At 57.8% G+C, this 15,315-nt stretch overlaps 1 long non-coding RNA gene across 1 annotated transcript in view; it reads right to left on the minus strand.

The window, feature by feature from the left end:
- LOC140471649 (uncharacterized) overlaps positions 1-15,315 on the minus strand; it is a 107,199-nt gene that overhangs the window by 40,747 nt on the left and 51,137 nt on the right. Inside the window, exon 2 of the long non-coding RNA XR_011957142.1 lies at positions 14,780-15,001. This is a non-coding gene — a long non-coding RNA (uncharacterized lncRNA). The remainder of the gene's footprint in view (positions 1-14,779; positions 15,002-15,315) is intronic.

Below are 15,315 nucleotides of genomic sequence, written 5' to 3' on the forward strand. Positions count from 1 at the left end.
GGCAAAGAGAGGGGGGACAGAGAGAGGGAGACAGAGAGAGTGGTGTACAGAGAGAGATGAACAGAGAGTGGGAGACTGGGGGTCAGATGGGGAACAGGACGAGGGGGCCAGAGAGAGGGAGACTGGGGGGAGCAGAAAGAGGGGGACAGAGAGAGTGGGGCAGAGAGAGAGAGGGCAGAGAGGGGGGAAGAGGTTGTGGGGTTCAGAGAGAGGGGGGCAGTGTGAGGGGGTACAGAGAGAGGTGTGATAAAGCGAGGGGGCGACAGAGTGAGGGGGAGACTGAGAGACAGGGGATAGGGAGGGTGGACAGAGCGAGGGTGGGACAGAGAGAGGGGGACAGTGAGAGGGGCACTGTGAGGGGGACACAGAGAGGGTGGTCGGGGGGCAGGGAGAGGGGGACGGTGCGAGGGGTGGACAGAGAGAGGGGGAGTCAGAGAGTGGGGAACAGTGAGAGGGGGGACAAAGAGGGGGGGCAGAGGGGGTGGGGAAAAAGAGGGTGGTGGCAAAGAGGGGGGGGCAGAGAGCAAGGGACAGAGAGAGTGGGGGACTGAGAGAGATGAACAGAGAGTGGGAGACTGGGGGACAGAGGGGGGACAGGAAGAGGAGGACAGAGAGAGGGAGACTGGGGGATTGAAAGAGGGGGACAGAGAGAGGGGGGCAGAGAGGGGGGCAGAGAGAGGTGAGCGGGAGGGCAGAGAGGGATGGGCAGAGAGAGGGGAGAGAGAGGGGGGACGGGGGGGCGACAGAGAGAGGGGTACAGAGAGATAGGGGGACAGCGAGAGAGGGGGACAAAGAGAGATGAACAGAGAGTGGGAGACTGGGGGACAGAGGATGGACAGAAAGAGGGGGACAGAGAGAGGGGGACTGGGGGTCAGAAAGAGGGGGACAGAGAGAGGGGGAGAGAGAGAGAGAGGAAAGAAAGGGGGTGCAGAGGGAGGGGACAGTGAGAGGGGAACAGAGAGAGTTGGACAGACAGAGGTGGACAGAGAAAGAGGGACAGAGAGAGAGGGTGGAGAGAGGGAGTGCGAACAGAGAGGAGAACAGAAAGAGGGGGGACAGAGAGCGAGGCACAGAGAGGGGGCGACAGAGTGTGGGGGATGGGGGGGACAGAGAGAGCGCGGACAGAGAGAAGGTGGACAGAGAGGGGGCCAGAAAGAGGGTAACAGAAAGAGGAGGGATGGGGGGACAGAGAGCCGGGGGCAGAGGGTGGGGACAGAGAGGGGGGACAAAGAGAGGGGGAGAGAGAGAGAGGGCAGAGAGGGGGGAAGAGATAGTGGGGGGCAGAGAGCAGGGGGCAGTGTGAGGGGGCACAGAGAGAGGTGTGACAGAACGAGGGGGAGACAGAGTGAGGGGGAGACTGAGAGACGGGGGATAGGGAGGGTGGACAGAGCGAGGGTGGGACAGAGAGAGGGGCAAAGAGAGGGAGGACAGAGCGGGGGGGGACAGTGAGAGGGGGACAGTGAGAGGGGGACAGTGAGGGGGACACAGAGATGGTGTTCAGGGGGGCAGGGAGAGGGGGATGGAGTGAGGGGTGGACATAGAGGGGGGAGTCAGAGATTGGGGGACAGAGAGAGGGGGGTGGTCAGAGAGAGGGGAACAGAGAGGGGGGTGCAGAGGGGGGGGGGAAAGAGGGGGGTGGCAAAGAGAGGGGTGACAGAGAGAGGGGGACAGAGAGTGTGGGTGACAGAGAGAGATGAACAGAGAGTGGGAGACTGGGGGACAGAGGGAGCACAGGAAGCGGGGGACAGAGAGGGAGAGTGGGGGGACAGAAAGAGGGGGACAGAGAGAGGGGGCAGAGAGAGGGGGCAGAGAGAATGGGGCGGGGGGGCATAGAGGGAGGGGCAGAGAGGGGGGACAGAGGGGGGGACAGGGAGATAGGGCGACAGAGCGAGAGGGGGACAAGGAGAGATCAACAGAGATTAGGAGCCTGGGGGACAGAGGGGAGACAGAAAGAGGGGGACAGAGAGAGGGAGACTGGGGGGACAGAAAGAGGGGGACAGAGAGAGGGGGTACAGAAAGAGGGGGGACAGACGGGTGGGACAGACAGGTGGGACAGAGAGAGGGGGATAGAGAGAGGGGGACAGAGAGAGAGAGGGTGACAGAGACAGAGGGGGACAAAGAGAGGGGGACAGACGGGGGGCGTACAGACAGGTGGGACAGAGAGAGGGGGACAGAGAGACGGGGACAGAGAGAAGGAAAGAGAGAGAGTTGGACAGAGACAGGAGGACAGAAAAAGGGGGACAGAGAGATAGGGCGGAGAGGGAGAAAGACATAGTGGGGAACAGAGGGGGGACAGAGAGAGGTGGGACAGAGCGAGGGGGGCAACAGAGTGAGGGGGAGACTGAGAGACAGGGGGATGGGGAGGGTGGACGGAGCGAGGGTGGGACAGAGAGAGGGGCAGAGGTGGGAGGACAGAGCGAGGGGGACAGTGAGAGCGGGACAGTGAGAGGGGGGAACAGTGAGAGGGGGACAGTGAGGGGGGACAAAGAGAGGGGGGGTCGGGGGACGCAGACAGAGGGGAATGGAACAAGGGGTGGACAGACTGAGGGGAACGAGGGGACAGGGAGAGTGTGACAGAGAGAGTGGGAGTCAGAGATTGGGGGAAAGAGAGACGGGGACAGAAAGACGGAGGTGGTCAGAAAGTGGGGAACAGAGGGGGGACAAAGACAGGGGGGACAAAGACAGGGGGAACAGAGGGGTTGGGGAAAAAGAGGGGTCTGGTAAAGAGAGGGGCGACAGCGAGAGGGGGACAGAGAGAGTGGGGGACAGAGAGAGATGAACAGAGAGAGGGAGACTGGGGGACAGAGGGGGGACAGAGAGTGGAGGGGAACAGAGAGGAAGAATGGACAGAGTGGACTTCAGAGAGTAGGGGGACAGAGCGAGGGGAGACAGAGCGACAGGGGGCGGGGGGAAGAAATAGTGGGGAACAGAGAGAGGGGGAAGAGTGGGTTGTGGGGGAGAGAGCGGGCAGAGAAAGGGAGAGAGAAAGGGGCAGAAAAAGGGGAGAGAAAGAAGGGGAGTGAGATTGGGTGAGAGAGTGGGGAGAGATTGAGGTAGAGAGGGGGGAGAGTGAGAGGGGTGAGAGAGGGAGGGGGAGAAAGAGGGTGGAGGGGGACAGGGAGGGGAGAAAGACGGTGGAGGGGAGAGAGAGGGGAGAGATGGGGAGAGAAAGAAGGGGAGTGAGAATGGGGAGAGAGTGGGGAGAGATTGACGGGGAGAGAGGGGGAGAGTGAGAGGGTGAGAGAGGGAGGGGGAGAGATAGGGGAGAGAGATGGCGGTGAGAGTGGGGGAAGATATTCGGGAGAGATTGGGGAAAGACAGTGGGGAGAGAGGGGAGAGTGAGAGAGGGAGAGAGGGAGGGAGTGAGAGAGGGAGGGAAAGAGAGGGGAGAGATTTAGGTGACAGAGTGGGGGAGAGAGTTAGTGAAGAGAGAGAGGGGAGAGAGCGATTGAGGGGTAGAGAGAGGGGTGAGCGGGGTGGAGAGAGGGTCGAGAGAGAGGGGTGATGGAGGCGGGTAGAGGGGGAGAGAGGGGGAGAGAGAGGGGAAGAGAGGGGCGCGAGAGAGGGACTGAGAGAGAGGAGTGAGTGGGAGAGAGAGAAGGGAGTGAGTGGGGTTGAGACAGGGCAGTGAGTCGGGGTGAGACAGGGGAGAGTGAGAGGGAGGGAGGGAGTGAGAGAGGGAGGACGTGAGAGAGGGAGGGAGAGTGAGGTGACAGAGTAAGGGGAGGGAGCTCGTGAAGAGAGAGATGGAGAGAGAGGCTTAGAGAGAGCGGGTGAGATAGAGAGGGGGAGGGAAAGGGGAGAGAGAGAAAACGACGAGAGACAGGGTGAGATGGGGATAGACGGGGCAAGAGGGAGGGGGCGAAAGAGGGGGGCAATAGAGTGCGGCGAGAGAGAGGGGGTTGAGAGAGGTTGCAGAGAAAGGGGGTGAGAGAGGGAGAGGCAATAGAGGGGGGAGAGAGGGGGTAGAGAGGGAGAGAGTGTGTTTGGGAGAGAGGGGGAGAGAGAGGTTGGGGAGAGAGGGGGAGAGAGGGGCCAGAGAGGGGGAGAGAGGGCGCGAGAGGAGGGGAGAGAATGGTTAGAGACAGAGGGGCTGGGTAGAAGGGGTTGGGACGGAGAAAGAGAGGGGAGAGAGAGAGGAGAGAGAGCGGGGAGAGGGGGAGAGAGAGTGAGAGAGAGATGGATGGAGAGAGATGGGTGGAGAGAGATATGTGGAGAGAGAGGGGGTGAGGCAGATGGGGTGAGGGAGAGGCGGTGAGGGAGCGGGGGTGAGAGAGAGGGGATGAGAGTGAGGGGGTGAGAGTGAGGGGCAAGAGAGAGGGGGAAAGACAGGGCAAGAGTGGGGTCAAGAGAGGTGGAGAGGGGGGAAGAGAGTAGGGGAGAGTGAGAGGGAGGGAGTGAGCGAGGGAGCGTGTGAGAGGGGGAGGGAGAAGAGGTGACAGAGTAAGGGGACAGAGCTAGTGAAGAGAGAGAGATGGGAGAGAGAGGGGTAGAGAGAGGGGAAGAGAGAGAGGTGAGCAAGGGAGGGGGAGGGAGAGGGGAGTTAGAGTGGGGCAAGACAGAGGGGAGATGGAGGTCAGAGGGTGCGAGAGAGGGGGGCAAGAAAGAGTGGGGTGAGAGGGTGGACGAGAGAGAGGAGGCCAGAGAGAGTGGGTAGAGAGAGGGAGGAGAGGCGGGAAAGAGAGGGGAGAGAGAGGGGGGAGAGAGGGGGGGAGAGAGACGGAGAGAGAGGGGAGAGAGGGGGAGAGTGTGGGGATAGAGAGGGGGATGGGGAGAGAGGGGAGAGAGAAGGGGAGAGAGAGAGGGGAGAGAGAGAGGGGAGGGAGAGGGAAGAGTGAGGGGAGAGAGAAAGGGGAGAGAGAGAGAGGGAAGAGAGAGAGAGTGGAGAGAGAGGGGGGACAGAGGGGGGAGAGAGGGGAGAGAGGGGGAAGAGAGAGGGGGAGAGAGGCGGGGGAGAGAGAGAGGGGGAGAGCGACGGGGAGAGAGAGAGACGAGAGAGGGGGCAGAGAAAGAGGGAGAGAAAGGAGGAGAGAAAGGAGGAGAGAAAGGAGGAGAGTAAGGAGTAGAGAGAGAGTTTGGGGACAGAGAGGAGGGGAGAGGAGGGGAGAGGGGAGAGAGAGGGTGAGAGAGAGAGTGAGTGCAGAAAGAGTGGGGGCAGAGAGAGTGAGGGGAAGATTAGGGGAGACAATGGGGGTGAGAGTGAGGGGGAGAGTGGGGAGAGAGAGAGTGGGGAGAGTGTGGGGAGACAGTAGGGAGAGAGTGGGAGGAGATTGGGGGAGGGAGAGTGTTAGGGAGGGAGGGAGAGAGAGGGAGCGAGTTGGTTGACAGAGTGGGGGAGGGAGTTAGTGAAGAGAGAGAGGAGAGAGTGGGGGTCAGAGAGAGAGAGGTGAAGAGAGAAGGGTTGAGAGAGAGAGACGGTAGAAAGAGAGGGAGAGAAGGGGAGAGAAGAGGGGAAAAGGATGGGGAGAGAGAGTGGGAGAGAGGAGTGGAGAGTTGGTGAGAGAGGGGGCGAGAGAGGGAAGTGGAGAGGGGGGAGCGAGATAGAGAGTCTTGGAGAGGGGTGAAGTGAGAGGCGGTAGAGCAAGATAGATACTGGGGAAGAGGGACGGGGAGAGGGGAGAGAGAGAGGGGGATAGAGGCTGAAGAGAGAGGCAGAGAGAGGGAGAGAGAGAGGGGAGAAAGAGAGGGGGTGGTGGAAGGGAAGTGGAGAGGGGGAGTGTGGGTGTGAGGGGGAGAGAGAGAGAGGGGGGAGTGAGTGGGGGAAATAGAGGATCGTGAGTAACAGTGTGTGAGAGAGTGGGAGGAAGACAGGGAGTGAGTGAGAGAGGTAGGCAGAGTGATGTGACAGAGTGAGGGGAGAGAGAGAGAGGGTCAGAGAGAGGTGCAGAGCGAGAGGGGCGAGAGAGGGAGGATGAAAGAAGGGAGGGAGATGAGGCAAGGGAGAAGGGGCAAGGGAGAGGGGAGAGAGACTCAGAGAGAGGGGAGAGAGACAGGCGAGAGAGAGGGGCAAGGGAGGGGGAGAGAGAGGGGGGAGGGGGAGAGGGGAGGGGAGAGAGAGATTGGAGAGATAGAGAGGCAGTAGAGAGTGAGAGGGGGAGAAGGGGCAGAGAGCGTGGGGTGAAAGAGGAGGAAGAGACAGGGGGTGAGAAAGAGAGGGAGAGAGAGAGGGGAGAGAGCGGAGGTGAGAGAGCGGGGGTAGAGTGTGCGGGAAGAGAGAGAAGGAGAGAGTGGTGAGAGAGTGGGGAGACAGGGGTGAGAGAGTGGGGAGACAGGGGTGAGAGTGTGGAGAGGGGGGTAGAGCGTGGGGGGGGAGAGAGTGAGGGTAGAGAGTGAGGGTAGAGAGGGAGGGTAGAGAGAGGGAGGAGAGAGACCGAGAGAGATACGGGGAGAGAGACGGAGGAAGGAGAGGTGGGGGAGAGGGAGGGGGAGAGAGACGGGGACAGAAAATGTGTTGAGAGGGGGACCATGAGAAGAGAGGGGGGAGAGAGATGGGGAGAGAGATGGGAAGAGAGAGGGGGAGAGACAGAAGTGCAAGAGGGGAGAGAGAAGGGGAGGGGGAAGAGACAGAAAGGGGCAGAGAGAGGGGAGAGAAATCGGAGAGAGTGGGGTAAGATGGTGGGAGAAGAGAGTGGGCGAGAGAGTGAGGGAAAAGAGTGGGGGAAAAGAGTGGGGGAGAGGGAGGAGAGATTGAGAGGGTGAGAGAGGGAGGGAGTGAGAGAGGGAGAGAGAGGGGAGAGATTTAGGTGACAGAGTGGGGGAGAGAGTTAGTGAAGAGAGAGAGAATGGAGAGAGAGAGTGAGGGTTAAAGAGAGGGGGTGAACGGGGTAGAGAGAGAGGGTGGAGAGAGGGGGTGAGAGAGGGCGGAGAGAGAGAGAGCGAGGAAGAGCGAGGCGGTGAGATGGAAAGGGGAGAGATAGGGGAGAGTGGTGGAGAGATGAGAGTGAGGGGGACGGAGGGAGGGAGACAGAGGGGGAACAAAGAGTGGAGGGAGAGAGAGGGGGACAAAGGGAGGGGTAGAGAGGGAGGAGAGAGGTGGGGGAGAGAAGGGAGAGAGAGGGGAGAGAGAGGGGAGAGAGAGGGGGATAGAGAGGGGGAGAGAGGGGGTGGAGAGAGAGGGGGAGAGAGATGGAGAGAAATGGGGAGTAGAGAGAGTAGGGGAGAGAGCAGAAGAGTGTGGGGATGTGAGTGGGCAGTAAGTGTGGGGGGAGAGAGTGGGGGAGAGAGTGGCGAGGGAGCGGGTTAGGGAGGGAGTGAGAGAGAGGGGAGAGAGTTAGGTGGCAGGGTCCAGGAGAGTTAGTTAAGTGAATGAAAGAGGGGAGACAGTGAGTGCAGGGTAGAGAAAGGGGTGAGAGAGACGGTAGAGAGAAACGGTAGAGAGAGGGGAGAGAGGGGTAGATAGGAGGCAAGAAAGGGGGATTGAGCGCTTAGACAGTGGATGAGAGGGGGCAAGGCAGCAGAGAGAGAGGGAGGAGAGTGAGAGGGGCAGAGAGAGGAAGAGAAAGAGAGGGGAAGGGAGATGGGGTAGAGTGACGGGGAGAAAGAGGGGGAGAGAGACGGGAGAGAGAGGGGAGAGAGAGAGAGGGTTGGTGGGAGAGAAGTGGAGAGACGGGGGAGTGTGGGTTTGAGAGAGGTGGAGAGACAGGGGGACGTGAGTGGGAGAGAGAGAGGATAGTGAATGACAGGGTGAGAGAGGGAGGGGTGAGAGAGGGGAGGGAGAGTGAGGTGACAGAGTGAGGGGAGAGAGAGGGGCAGAGACAGGGGCAGAGAGAGAAGGGCGAGAGAGGGAGGGTGAAAGATGGGAGGGAGAGGAGACAAGGGAGAAGGGGCAAGGGAGAAGGAAGAGAGAGGCCGACAGAGGGGGCAAGGGCGGGGGAGAGAGAGGGAGGGGCGAGAGGGGGAAGGGAGGAGGTAGAGGAGGGGCAGAGATAGAGAGGCAGTAGAGAGAGGGCAGAGAGAGGGGGTAGAGAGCGGGCGAGAAAGAGGGGAAGAGAAATGGGGAAAGTTAGGGGAGATTGAGGGGTGTGACAGAGAGAGGAGAGAGGGGGCGAGAAAGCGGAGGTGAGAGAGCAGGCGTGAGAGAGCAGGGAAGAGAGTGGGGGAGAGAGAGTGGGAGAGACAGGGAGTGAGGGGGGGAGAGTGAGGGTGGAGCGAGAGGGCGAGAGAGAGGGGGATATAGTCGGGGAGAGAGACGAAGAGAGAGGGGGAAGCAGAAGTGGGGAGAGGGGTTGGGGGAGAGAGAGAGGCAGAAAATGGGAGTGAGAGGGGGAGAGAGTGGGGGAAGAGAGTGGGGGAAGAGAGAGAGGGTGAGAGAGGAAGTGAGTGAGAGATGGAGACAGAGGGTGAGAGAGGGGAGAGATTTAGGTGACAGCGAGGTGGAGAGAGTTATTGAAGAAAGATCCGGGAGACAGAGAGAAGGAAGGGGAGAGAGAGGGGAGAGTGGGGAGAGAGAAGTGGGAGACGGAACAGAGGGAGGGGGACAGAGTGGGGACAGAGAGTGGAGGGAGAGATGGGGGAGAGAAAGGGGAGAGAGAGAAACGGGTAGAGAGATGGGGAGAGAGAGAGGGGAGAGAGACAGGGGAGAGTGAGGGGGGAGAGAGAGAGGGAGAGAGAGGGGGGAGAGAGAGAGACGGGGAGAGAGAGAGGGAGAGAGAGGGGGAGAGAGATGGGGAGAGGGAGGGTGAGAGAGATGGGGAGAGGGAGGGTGAGAGAGAGGGGGAGAGAGAGGGGGAGAGAGATGGGGAGAGGGAGGGTGAGAGAGAGGTGGAGAGAGAGGGGGAGAGAGAGGGGGAGAGCGAGGGGGAGAGCGAGAGGGAGAGCGAGGGGGAGAGAGAGAGGGCGGAGAGAGAGGGGGAGAGAGATGGGGAGAGGGAGGGTGAGAGAGAGGTGGAGAGAGAGGGGGAGAGAGAGGGGCAGAGCGAGGGGGAGAGCGAGAGGGAGAGCGAGGGGGAGAGAGAGGGGGGGAGAGAGGCGGGGAGAGAGAGAGGGGAGAGAGAGGGGGGAGAGAGATTGTGGAGAGAGAGTGGGGGAGAGTGTGGCCGGTGGGAGTGGGGGGAGAGAGTAGGGAGAGAGTGAGTGAAAGAGAGAGGGGAGACAGTTAGGTGACAGGATGTGGGAGACAGTGAAGAGAAAGTGAGGGGGGAGAGAGTGAGGGGTAGAGAGACGGAGTGAGAGAGACGGTATAGAGAGATGGGAAAAGAGGTGGTGAGAGGAGGAGAGAGAGGGAGAGAGGGGGGTAGAGAGGGGGAGAGACGGGGAGAAAGAGAGGGGAGAGCGATGGGGAGAGTGAAGTGGAGAGAGAGGAGAGACAGAGAGGGTAGAGCGAGAGAAGTAGTTTGTCCAATGTGTGCAGGAGGGTTTCCTGACACAATATGTAGATAGGCCAACAAGAGGTGAGGCCATACTGGATTTGGTTCTAGGTAATGAACCAGGCCAGTTGTTAGACTTGGAGGTAGGTGAGAACTTCGGGGGCAGTGACCACAACTCGGTGACTTATACTCTAGTGATGGAGAGGGATAAGTGTGTACTGCAGAGCAACAGTTATAGCTGGGGGCAGGGAAATTATGATGCGGTGAGGCATGAATTAGGATGTGTGGTTTGTAAAAATAGGCTTCAAGGGAAGAACACAAATGATATGTGGAGATTGTTCAAGGAACAGCTAATGGGTGTCCTTGATAAGTATGTACCAGTCAGGCAGGGACGAAAGGGTCTTGTGAGGGAGCCGTGGTTTAATAACGAATTGGAATCCCTTGTGAAAGGGAAGAGGGCGGCCTATGTAAAGATGAGGCGTGAAGGTTCAGTTGGGGCGATTGAGAGTTATAAGGTAGCCAGGAAGGATCTAAAGAGAGAGCTAAGAGCAGCAATGAGGGGACATGAAAAGTCCTTAGTTGGTAGGATTAGGGAAAACCCAAAGGCTTTCTATAGGTATGTCAGGAATAAAAGGATGACTAAGGTAGGTATCGGTCCAGTCAAGGACAGTAATGGGAAGTTGTGTGTGGAGGCGGAGGAGATCGGTGAGACACTAAATCAATACTTTTCGTCAGTATTCACTCAGGAACAGGACATTGTTGCTGATGTGAATATTGAGTCACAAGTGATTAGAATGGATGGCCTTAAGGTACGTAGGGAAGAGGTCTAGGGAATACTGGAAAGGATGAAAATAGATAAGTCCCCTGGGCCTGATGGCATTTATCCTCAGATCCTCTGGGAAGCTAGGGAGGAGATAGCGGAGCCATTGGCCTTGATTTTTAGGTCGTCGTTGTCTTCGGGGACAGTGCCAGAAGACTGGAGGATAGCAAATGTGGTCCCCTTGTTCAAGAAGGGGAGTAGGGATAGCCCGAGTAACGAGAGGCCAGTCAGTCTCACTTCTGTTGTGGGCAAAGTCTTAGAGAGAATCTTAAGGGATAGGATTTATGAACATCTGGATTGGAATAATGTGATCAAGGATAGTCAGCATGGTTTTGTGAAGGGCAGGTCGTGCCTCACAAACCTTATTGAATTCTTTGAGAAGGTGATCAAGGAAGTGGACGAGGGTAAAGCAGTATATGTGGTGTATATGGATTTTAGCAAGGCGGTCGATAATGTACCCCATGGCAGGCTAATGCAAAAACTACGGAGGTATGGCATTGAGGGTGCATTAGAGGTTTGGATTAGGAATTGGCTGGCTGGAAGGAGACAGAGGGTAGTAGTTGATGGTATAGGTTCATTTTGGAGCGCAGTTACTAGCGGTGTTCCACAAGGATCTGCTTTGGGACCATTGCTGTTTGTCATTTTTATAAATGACCTGGAGGAGGGGCTTGAAGGTTGGGTGAGCAAGTTTGCGGATGACACGAAAGTCGGTGGAGTTGTGGACAGCGAAGAAGGATGTGGCAGGTTACAGCGGGATATAGATAAGTTGCAGAACTGGGCAGTAAGGTGGCAAATGGAATTCAATGTAGCTAAGTGTGAAGTCATGCACTTTGGTAGGAGTAACAAGAAGATGGATTACTGGGCTAATGGTAGACTACTTGGTAGTGTGGATGAGCAGAGGGATCTTGGTGTCCATGTACACAGTTCTTTAAAAGTTGCCACCCAGGTAAATAGTGCGGTGAAGAAGGCATATGGTGTACTGGGCTTTATTGGTAGAGGAATTGAGTTCCGGAGTCCTGAGGTCATGTTGCAGTTGTATAGGACTCTGGTGCGGCCTTATCTGGAGTATTGTGTGCAGTTTTGGTCGCCATACTATAGGAAGGATGTGGAGGCATTGGAACGAGTGCAGAGGAGGTTTACCAGGATGTTGCCTGGTATGGTAGGGAGATTGTATGAGGAAAGGCTGAGGCACTTGGGGCTGTTCTCATTTGAGAAAAGAAGGTTTAGGGGAGATTTGATAGACGTGTACAAGATGATTAGGGGTTTAGATAGGGTTGGCAGTGACAACCTTTTTCCGCGTATGGAGTCAGCTGTTACTAGGGGACACAGCTTTAATTTAAGGGGAGGTTGGTATAGGACAGATGTTAGGGGTAGATTTTTTACTCAGCGGGTTGTGAGGTTCATGGAATGCCCTGCCAGTAGCAGTGGTGGACTCTCCCTCTTTATGGTCATTTAAGCGGGCATTGGAGAGGCATATGGAGGTTATTGGGCTAGTGTAGGTTAGGTGGGCTTCGGTCGGCGCAACATCGAGGGCTTAAGGGCCTGTATTGCGCTGTATTTTTCTATGTTCTATGTTCTAAGTAAAGAGACGGGGGAGTGTGGTTCGAGAAAAGGGAGAGAGGGGGCAGTGAGTGGTGGAGAGGGAGGATAGTGAATGACAGGGTGAGAGAGGGAGGAAGGGAGAGAGGGAGGGGAGTGAGAGAGGGTGGGGAAAGTGAGGTGACAGAGTGAGGGGAGAGAGAGGGGCAGAGAGAGGGGCAGAGAGACAGGGGCAAAAGAGAGGAGAGAGAGGAGGCAAGGGATAAGGGGCAAGGGAAAGGGGAGTGATGGGGAGAGTGGGGGAGAGAGGGAGAGGGAAGACGGGGGAAAGAGAGTGGGGAGAGAGAGGTGGAAAATGTGGGGGGAGAGTGAGGGGGGAGAGTGAGGGAGAGAGTGGGAGAGGGGGGAGAGAGTGGGAGAGAGTGCAGGAGAGAGGGTCAGAGAGCGGGGAGAAAGAGTGGGAAGAGAGAGGGGAGAGAGTGGGGAGAGGGCAGGGGAGAGTGAGAGGTTGAGAGAGAGAGGGGGAGAGAGTGAGGAGAGACAGGGGGAGACAGACTGGGAGAAAGAGGTAGAGAGAAGGGAGAGATAGAGTGGGAGAGGGGGCAGATAACGGGCTGAGAAAGAGGGAGAAGAGCGGCGGTGAGAAAGTGTGTGGAGAAAGGCGGGGGAGAGAATGGTGGGAGAGTGAGGGGGAGAGAGAGAGGGGGAGAGAGAGTGGGGAGAGGGAGAGGGATAGAGATGGCGAGAGAGGGGGGGGGTGAAGGGTGGAGAGACAGGGAGAGTGACGGGGAGACAGGGGGAGTGAAAGGGGAGGGTGAGTAAAGGGGAGAGGGAGTGGGGAGAAAGGGGACTGAAAGGGGCTGAGGGAGAGAGAGCGGGAAGTGAGCGGGGGGGCCGAGTGAGGGCGCTCCAGTGAGGGGGTTTGAGTGAGTGGGGGGTTGAATGAGGGGGGTTGAGAGAGGGGTAGAGAGGGGAGAGAGAGAGAGGATATAGACAAAGGGTGGTCAATAGAGTGGGTCGAGTGAGGGGGCCGAGTGAGATGGGGTTGAGTGAGGGGTTGGAGTGAAGGGGTCGAGTGGGGGGGGGTTGAGTGAGGGGGTCGAGAGAGGGGGTCAAGAGAGGGGGTTCGAGGGTGGTCGCGAGTGAGGGGATCGAGGGGGGGAAAGAAAGGGGGAGAAAAGGGATCGAGAGGGGGCAAGAGAGGGATGGGGGAGAGGAGGAGAAGGTGAGAGAGAGGTGGAGAGAGAGGGGGTTCAAGTGAGGCGGTTCGAGTGAATGGGTCAAGAGGTGGGGTCGAGAGTGGCGGGTCCTGAGAGGGAGTCGAGAGATGGTGTAAAGTGAGGGGGTTTGAAAGAGGGGGTGTCGAGAGAGGGGGGTCGAGAGAAGGGGGGCGCTAGAGAGTGGGATCGAGTGAGGGGTGTCGAGTGAGAGGGAGAGACAGGGGGAGAGGGACTGGAGAGAAAGGGGGAGAGAGGGGTGGAGAGACGGGGAGAGCAACGGGCTGAGACGGGGAGTGACAGGATTAGTGAGAGGGGGAGGGTGAGGAAGGGGAGAGGGAATGTGGAGAAAGGGGGACAGAAAAGGAGTGAATGGGGAGAGAGAGTCAGTCGAAAGAGGGGGAAGAGTGAAGGGGAGAGAGGGGTGAGAGAGGGAGTCGAGCGAGTGGGAGTCGAGAGAGGGGGAGTCGAGAGAGGGTGATGAGTGAGGGATCGAGTGAGGGGTCTTGAGTGAGGGGGTTGAGTGAGGGGGAGGGGGAGAGATGGGGAAACGAGGTATGAGAGAGGGAGTCGAGAGAGGGGGTAGAGTGAGGGGGGTTGAGAGAGGGGCAGAGAGGGAGGCGGAAAGGGGGGTGGAGGGGGGATGGGGATGGGAGAACAAGAGGAGTCGAGAGAGGGTGTTGAGAGAGGGAGTCGAGAGAGAGGGTCGAGTGAGGGGTACGAGAGGGGGAGAGATGGGGAGAAAGGGGGAGAGAGAGTGGGGAGAGAGGGGGGTGGAGTGAGGTGGGTAGAGAGAGAAGGGTCGAGACAGCGGGGTCGAGAGAGATTCGAGAGAGGGGGTCGAGTGAAGGGGTCAAGTGAGGGGGTCGACAGAGTGGATCGAGAGAGGGGGTGAGAGAGAGGGGTGAGGGTGGGGAGACAGAGGAGAGAGAGGGATCGAGAGAGGGGGTCAAGAGACGGGGTCCAGTGAGAGGGTCGATAGAGTGGGTGAGAGAGGGGGCGAGAGAGGGGGCGAGAGAGGGGCGCGAGAGGGGCGGGAGAGACTGGGGCAGAGACGGGGGAGAAAGTGGGGGGAGAGGGGCGGAGGGAGAGAGGGGGCATAGAGAGGGGGCAGAGAGAGGGGAAGAAAGTGATAGAGAAGGGAGCGAGAGTGAAGGGAGAGAAGGGGTGATCGAAGTGTGAGCAAGGGAGACGGGCGAGAGATGGGGCGAGCGAGAGAGAGAGTGAGTGAGGGGACAGAAATGTGAGAGAGTCTGGGAGATCGAGAGAGAGAGAGCATGATAAGGGGATGAGAGAGAATAGAAAGAGAGTAAGATAGAAAGAGGGGAGAGCGAAATAGGGAGAGATACAGGGCGAGCCAGAGAGAGAGGGGGACTTGAGGGAGAGGCATGCGAGGGAGAGAGAGAGGTGCAAGTGGTGAGTGAGCGAGGGGACAGAAATGAGAGAGAGAGTCTGAGAGATCGAGAGAGAGCGCGATAAGGGGAAGAGAGAGAATGAGAAAGAGAGTAAGATAGAAAGAGGGGGAGAGCGAGCTAGGGAGAGATACAGGGTGAGCCAGAGAGAGAGAGGGATGTGAGGGAGAGGCACGCGAGGGAGAGAGAGAGAGTGCGTTGAGAGACAGGGATGAGATGGAGAATAAGTGAGGGGGTGGGAGCAAGAGTGAGTGAGAGGGTGAGAGAGAGAGAGTGAGTGAGGGGAAGAGAGATAGAGAGAGAGGGTGAGAGGGGGGTGAGAGAGAGAATGAGAGTGGGTGGGTGAGAGAGGGGATAAAGAAAAAGAGACAGAAAGTCAGAGAGAGAGAGAGAGAGAAAGAGATGTCCCAGGGAGGACTAGTACAGCGGAGGTGAAAGCAGGACCCTCACAAGATGGTGGGAATGAAGTCTAGAATGTTGCTGCACCTTGCCCAGCTCTGTATCTATGTCCTGTCTTCCGTGTCTGAATATAGAAGGCCACGACCTCCTTGCTGTGCTGTTTCCTGTGAGTGATCTTTCCGTCTGCAGGATTTACTGAAGGCTCCAGATCTCCCTCTCCGTCTATCTCTGGTTGACCAAGCGACTTTGATGTGGTTATGGACGAGACAGGAGTTAGGAATTCGGCTAAGACAGGAACATCCTGATTACCTGCAGGAGACAGAGAAATAGACAGAATGGGAAGTTAAACTGCTACAGTGAGGTAAAAACAATGACTGCAGATGCTGGAAACCAGATTCTGGATTAGTGGTGCTGGAAGAGCACAGCAGTTCAGGCAGCATTCAAGTAGCTTCGAAATCGATGTTTCGGGCAAAAGCCCTTCAGAAGTGAGGGTTACACAAGGAGAATGGCACTGAGTCCCACATAGATCTGGAAAATTTCAGTCTCCATCTCTGGCCTGTGCTGTTTTTCTCTCTGGAGTGGAGAATTCTGTTAGCTCAGAATCTGGATTAACTGCAAGAGTG

The sequence above is a fragment of the Chiloscyllium punctatum genome, unplaced genomic scaffold, assembly GCF_047496795.1.
Source record: "Chiloscyllium punctatum isolate Juve2018m unplaced genomic scaffold, sChiPun1.3 scaffold_143, whole genome shotgun sequence".
In the NCBI taxonomy this organism is placed as follows: Eukaryota; Metazoa; Chordata; class Chondrichthyes; order Orectolobiformes; family Hemiscylliidae; genus Chiloscyllium; species Chiloscyllium punctatum.